General features: G+C 38.5%; 1 long non-coding RNA gene across 1 annotated transcript; it reads left to right on the top strand.

The window, feature by feature from the left end:
* The first annotated feature begins 1,618 nt into the window (after positions 1 to 1,618).
* Positions 1,619 to 6,650, top strand: LOC120750922 (uncharacterized). The gene is made up of 3 exons (XR_005700204.1): positions 1,619 to 1,813; positions 2,627 to 2,822; positions 5,935 to 6,650. It is a non-coding gene; the product is annotated as an uncharacterized LOC120750922 (long non-coding RNA).
* Positions 6,651 to 6,949: the final 299 nt, after the last annotated feature.

The following is a 6,949-nucleotide window of genomic DNA, read 5'->3' as shown; positions in this document are numbered from 1 at the left end:
CTGCCTTAGTTCTACCGAGGGCTCTCATGGATCTACTGGTAGTTCAACTTCTGACTCTTCAGGCAATCTAAATACCAACCTGTGTATAAGTAGCTTTTAATTTTTCTCAGAGAAGAGAAGAAAATCGAAGTGTTGTCTCATGTGGTTCAGCACATGATCTTTGATAATATGCAACATAAATATGACTTTCACCTCCCTTCAAACAGTAGTTCAGGGACCACCTACCACACAGCCAATGCCCTGGATAAATGAGATTCCTTTGTCATTCCATATTGCAGTCTGAGCTCTACTGGGAGAGCAGCTGAAAGAGCTTCTTGCTCTCTTGCTCCCCCCGTCCTTTACATCTATCAAACAGTCATATGGTTCCTGGTAGAAACACAAAACGAAATAAAGTCATATTTTTGATCAGAGCCAAAACATTGTTTTAGAATAACAGCTGTCAAAACCTGGCCAAAAAGCTTGACTTTAACGGTGTATAAAATTTCAGTGTTCAGTGTGCACAACATTTTGTAAAAGGGTCACTGGCATTGTCTAGGTTTATAAGGAGGCACTGCTGAAACTATTTAAAAGATGGGGGAAAAACGGTTCCTTGTCAATCAGCTTTTAAAACATTTAACATTTTTTTCTCCTTTCAGTAATAACTGCACTCAGCACAAAAGTCTTCGGTCTACATGCAATTAAGGACAGGGCAAAACTAGGGAATCATGCTGCGCATCAGGCCTGAACTGGAAAGAAAAAAGATTTCAAGCTATGAGTTTTACTAAGGTACATTTCAGAACTGTTTTTGTTAAAAGACAATAAGGGCATTGTCTCATCCTCCTCCCCCTCTGCAGGTACTCTAGGCTATTCTCTTCTACTTTGTTCAAAAACATTACCAATCCACAGCATATTAAAAGAATCATTGTTAAATTGTGGACTCTTAATTCCTTTTCCAGACTGATTTTCCCAACAATCACATGTGCCTGGCATTTTTTTCCCTAATGTGATCTATATAAGTCCTTCCAAAGCTCCCAGCCAAATGGCCAGCCTTCATGTGGGAGAGGCCACAGCTGCCTGGCCCTCACTGCAGAGACGTGCACTGGAGCATGGCTGGCACAGCTGTGCTGAGTTTATTCACTGGCAGACAGAAAGGAACAGAGAAAGGCTGCAAAAGGGGAGGGAAGGGTCTATCAATGGATAGAGATTAACATCCAGAGAAAACTGGGATTACCTTCATGTTTTGTGGGCTTGATTAGAGCCAGTGGCTTTTCGTTTGCTATTTCAAGACTGAAAGTGACTGGAAGAAGCCAGGGACTACAGATACCCTAGCTTTGGCACAACCAAGGTTTGAACTATTGTTTTCACAGTTACACCTACGTTTTGGGTTATGTAGCCAAAAAATGTGTATTCTATTTTATCTGCTGAAAGCAATTGGGGAGATGATTTTTCCTTATCTCTTGTAACTCCAGGGGGAGGGGGCAGATGCCTTCTGATAATGGCCCAGCTGTTAAAAACAGGTGTTTCTTATCTCTTTCCCCACCCCTCCATCCTCCAGGGGGACGTCTTCTGATAATGGGCCATTAGGGCCCACCAATGACATGACACATTCCATCATCCCCAGTGGGGGAGGAGCCAGCTATTCCTAGCTAGATAAAAACTGAGACTCACGATCATCAGATATCCAGTTTTTGTACTGGATCCCCAGAGGAAGACTAGATCCATCTTGCTACCTCTGGACTTTTTACAGGATCACCTCTACTCCACAGAACCACATCTGTTACTCCAGGAGGATTTATTTGGACTACTTCCAACACCCTAACCAACAAGGGGCCAGGTTGTATCCCTGATTGTGTCAGGGTTTTTTTCCCCCGGGATTTTTGTTTGCTTGCTTTTTTTTTTTTTTTTTTTTTTTTTTTTTTTTTTTTTTTTTTTTTGTACTACTAATGTTGTATTTTTTTTTTCAATATTCCTAGTGGAGAACTGTTACTCCTATTCCCATTTCTTTGCCTGAAAGCCCCAAATTGCAAGACTATAGTAATTTGCAGGGAAGGGTTTTATGTTCTCCATTCCAAGAGAAGGTCTAATTTACCCTGGCAGACAACTGTCTTTTCAAAACCAAGACAGCTTTTCTGAAGTATTCTGTTGACCCAGTTTTCTTGGGTTCCATATGACACACCACCTAGCTTTTATTCACTGTCTAAAGAAAAAGGCTTGCCTTAATATTATGCACTTGTCTTGGTTTGGGTGAGGTTAAACTTGTTCACATGGCTGGGTTTTGGATTTGTGCTGAGTACAGTATAGATAATATAGGTATGTTTCTGTTATTGCTGAGCAGGGTTTACACAGAGCCAAGGCTGTTTGTACTGCCATGTTGGTATGGGAGGCTGGGAGGAAACACAGCTGGGACAGGTGACCCCCAATTGGCCACAGGGATATTCCAGACCATGAGCAATCATGCTCAGTATATATAAAGTGAGAGGAAGGAAGAGGAAATGGGGGGTGGGGTATTTGGGGCTGTGGGTTGTGCCTTTTCAAGCCCCTGCTCTGTGTGATAGGACCCTCCTCTCCTGGAGATAGCTGAATGCCTGCCTGCCCATGGAAGCAGTCAATTAATTCTTTGTTTTGCTTTGCTTTGCTTTCTGCACAGCTTTTTCTTTCCTTGTTAAAGTGTCTTTATCTCAAGCCACAAGTTTTCCACATTTTACCCTTCTGATTCTCCTCCTGATCTTGCTGATGAAGATGAGAATGAGTCAGTGGCTGTGTGGATCTTGGTTGTTAGCTGGGGTTAAACCACAGCACAGTATCACAAAGCTATATCATCACCCAAGAAAGACCTGTCTTTGGTAAGTTCTTGTGTCTCATCTACATCACTGTAGATTTTCTGCAAAGTTATACATGGCAAAACACTGCAAAAGGCTTGTTTTTTGATAGTAGTGTTGAGATATTTTCCCAAATTGCCTCAGTCATATTACGAAGCAAATGGATTTTTTTTCTTCAGAAAAGTGTTTTGCAGTGTAATTCTGTTCACAAATGCAAGTGAAAAGTTTATGCTAGCAACGTTTTATAATGCAGACCTGTCTGTGGTCATTTTCCTTCAAATGGGATGAACTGGAACTTAATGTGGAAACTTCTAGTGCTGCAAATTCTGATTTGGGAACCTGAAAGTGAGGTTGAACTCATGTTTTCTAATGCTTAATCATCCACTTAGAATTGGAAGAAAAAAGCCCCAAACACAAACCACTTCATCTTTCCAACAGTAAAGTAAATGCGCGGTTGTCTTAAGTGGACTTTCTCGGCACATAATTGCTCAAAATTTGTAAACCAACCAGTTGTTGCCATACAAGATGGAAGAGGCTGCAGCTTGGTTAAATCCTTCCTGCTGTGATAAAAGGTTTTAACAAGACAGTAAATTTATTTCTGTCACCTAAACAGTTTTATTATATGTACAGGATAGACCTCTTAAATTAGAAGGTGCCACTTTTACAGCCAATTATTAAAGGCAGTGTGATGTCTTTATTTCTTTGGAAGAGAGTGATCAGCTGTGCTGACTGATAATACTTTTTTTTTAATATTTCTCATCTTTTATAAAGTTTAGAAAGTAAAACTTTCTCAGGTAGCAACATGCAATAAAATTAAATATGGTTAGAAGTTATCAGAGAAGACCTAGCAAGACAGAAAAACAAGTTTTTCCCAATAAAATAACAGGATTGAAAAAACTCCTCAACTTTTCAACCCCACTTCTTTGTTAAAGGTGATCTCTTTTCCTTTCAAGAAAAAATACTTCAGAAGCAATGAAAATTTTACAGCTGTATTAACATCTGGTGAAGAAAAGGTTTTTTTAAAAATTAGTCCTAGAATGAAAACATGGGTCTGGTAAATAAATACCTGTTAGATAACAACTGTATAAGGTGTTTGATGATTTTTTTTTTTTTTAATGTATCTAACTTAAATTGAGAATATGAGGTCTTAGTCCCTGTAAAAATAGTCTACAACCACCCTTTTTTTTGTTATTTTGTTTTTTTTTCTTGGTTTGGTTTTCTTTCACTTTGATGGACTTCACTAAAACAATCATGTTTAAAATTGAAGTAATCTTTTTGGCACAGCAAATAATTTCAACACTCTGCTTGCAAATTGCCTGAATGAACGAAATCCAAGTTAAGTTCACAGAAAAAAAAAAAAAAAAGGCTAAAAGTTTGCCAATAACTTTATTGCTCAAAGGCTGGTTGTACAGTACACAGGTTGTTATTGCACATGCTCCTCTGAAGATTCAGGTGATTCCAACATCTGTGGCCAAAGTCTTATGGGGTAGACGGGGAATTCATGAAAACTCTTGGATTTCTCTCTATTGTGGCCAATGATTAATTGGGTGACACCATCAGTGTCAAAGCTGAGGAACTGGGAAGAGGGTTGTGAGACGAGTAGAGAATTTTTTGCTTTTAGTATCTACATGGAGTGAAATGCTCTCTGTCCAACTACATATTATTTTTCAGACTACTCGTTATCTAATTTTCTACTTTCTTTGTTATGTCAATAACATATTTCAAGAGGAGTATGAAAAAAAAAAGAGAGGGAACACTATATCAGGAAAAAAAAATAGGCAAAAGTTAGAAGTAGACATAAGGTCAGGGGGACAGTATCTTCTTCAGATGGGTTTGTAGACAGATAAAATTCTACGTGGAACTACACCTCTGAGCTCTGGTCCTATGATATGAAGCATTTTAGTGGCAATGTGGCCTTAAGGACTCTCAGCTCCCCAATTTCATTTCCCATAGTGCTATAGTAAGTATTAAGAATAAGTTGAAGGGGAGAACCTCTTTTTGGCTGATAAAATTTCACTGAATTTGTCTGCGATGCTGAAAAGGAAGCAAAAATGATGATAGGAAACCAGAGAAGAGGAATGTATAGACAGACCTTACTCAAGCTCTGTCCTTTCCCATGGAGTTAAAACCTCTAAGGTTTATAACAACAGTATTGGCATAAATACCTGAAATCAGGTAAAAGAGGTGTTTTAAAAATGTTAGCTAAATTGAGCTTACCTGTATCTTATGTGAATCTAACAGAAGTTTAACACCTTTAAAATATTATTACTTAAATATATTTCCAACTCAATACACAGAATAGAAGGGTTTTCTTAATATTAGGAGACTTAATACAAGCAGTTTTAAATCACTTGTAATTCAGCAGATGAAATACCTTGGTGTAGCTTTCAGAGGTCTTGAATTTATAGTCAACTCTTTGGATTGAAGTCTACAAAGCAGAGTAAACCACTGGGAAATATTGTTAGCATTTTACCTCTAGGGTAGCACAGTTTATCTGTTCATCCTCTATAAAACGAACGCAAATAAAAATGTTTCCTCATGGTTCATCCTATGTTTGAAAGGTTTGAAACAATTAAACTGAGGTCTCAGAGACTCTATTAGTCCTATGATTATTGTCTCAACGCAGTTATTCATAAGTCTTAAAATATACTTCAGTTAAATATACTTAAACTGACTTGCATACAACAGAAGAGGTATGGCTGATAGAGAAAAAGGTATTTGTGTTGATGTGTATTCTTTTAGTGAATTTGTTTATTTCCAAATGCACGTATTTGTATAAAGGCTGTGAACTCATTACTCACAGAAAAAATACAGAGATGAATTGCTCTGCGAAACACACCAGTAAATGTTATAAAAGTTACGATTCCTAAAGTTGCACTCTTAAATCCAGATAAGTGGTCTGGTTTGCAACAAAAGGTTCTGAGTGTTAAATAGTCTTGTTTTCTGATCATGGCCTGGATTTATTTCTGAAGTTAAGTGTGAGCAGTTTAGCTTGGTTTTTATAATTTTATTTATTTTTTTCCAAGTTGATAACCATTTTTTTTCCATTGCCTCAAATGCCTCATAAAGAAGAAACTGGTTCTTACAATTGGTCTGCTCTCACAATAAAAATATTTTATCTGGATTTATTTTAAAGGCCCTGAACGGTTAAAGAAGTAGGATCTGAAAATCAAGAGAAAATTAAATACAGCCTTCATGCCAGATTCCAGCATCATGTTGCCACTCACAGTGATTTTGCTACAAGTACGGTAGTTTTGGTAGACCTAATGGAGTTTCTTACGTTTTCTAGTATGTTGTATAGTAAACTGCAGATTCTTGTTAGAATCATAGAATCAAATAGATTGGAGAACACCTGTCCTAGGGTGACTATGATGCTTGTATCCCCAATTGTCTGCTCTGCTTATGCTGAATATTGAGTTCTGTGCTTGTAAAACTATCTCTGAGAGTGACTGGGGACAGAAGGAGAAGCAATGGAATGTCTGAGGTGGTTGTATCCAAAAGCACAGATTCAGCTTTCTCTCTCCTGGACTGTGTTGTCTGCAGCAGGGACAACCAGCAGAAGAGAGCTCTCCCTTGCTTTTAGCTAGTTGTTTTGGGGTTTTGTTTTTTGGTTGGTTTGTTTGTTTGTTTTTAGCTGAGGCAGAAAAGTTTCCCAGACTGGGGCTTTTCTTTTTCTTGGAACTGATCAGCCTGCTCTGGACTGAAAACCCAGAAAAACACCAGGAGCTCACACCTGTGGCCCACTGGGGCTTGGGATGTGGCGTTTTCCAGTGCAAGAAGGACTGAGAAGAGACTTAGAGAGCTGAGCTACACCCCATGACAAGGACTTTCTGAATTTGCTATCTCTTTAGAACAGTGAGAGGTTTTATTGTCTAGTATTATTCATTTTGTCGTGTCTGTGAGTACTTTGCTTGTTAAATAAACAGTTTTTTCCACTTTTCTTGAAGGAAATCTTTTCCCAAACCAGTTGAGGGAGGGGCTGATAGAATCTGCCTTCTAGAGGGCACCCTTTTGGAGATTTCCTCCCTAAATTTTCCCTGAAGCAGGACAAGCACCTTAATGACCCAAGTCCAACACTAAACTGTGTCTCTACGGACCAGATCTACATGTCTTTTAAATATGTCCAGGGATGATGGCTCCACCACTTCCCT

The sequence above is a fragment of the Hirundo rustica genome, chromosome 3 (assembly GCF_015227805.2).
Source record: "Hirundo rustica isolate bHirRus1 chromosome 3, bHirRus1.pri.v3, whole genome shotgun sequence".
In the NCBI taxonomy this organism is placed as follows: domain Eukaryota; kingdom Metazoa; phylum Chordata; class Aves; order Passeriformes; family Hirundinidae; genus Hirundo; species Hirundo rustica.
The sequence above is the reverse complement of the archived record's forward strand: the minus strand, read 5'-3'. Positions and strand labels throughout refer to the sequence as shown.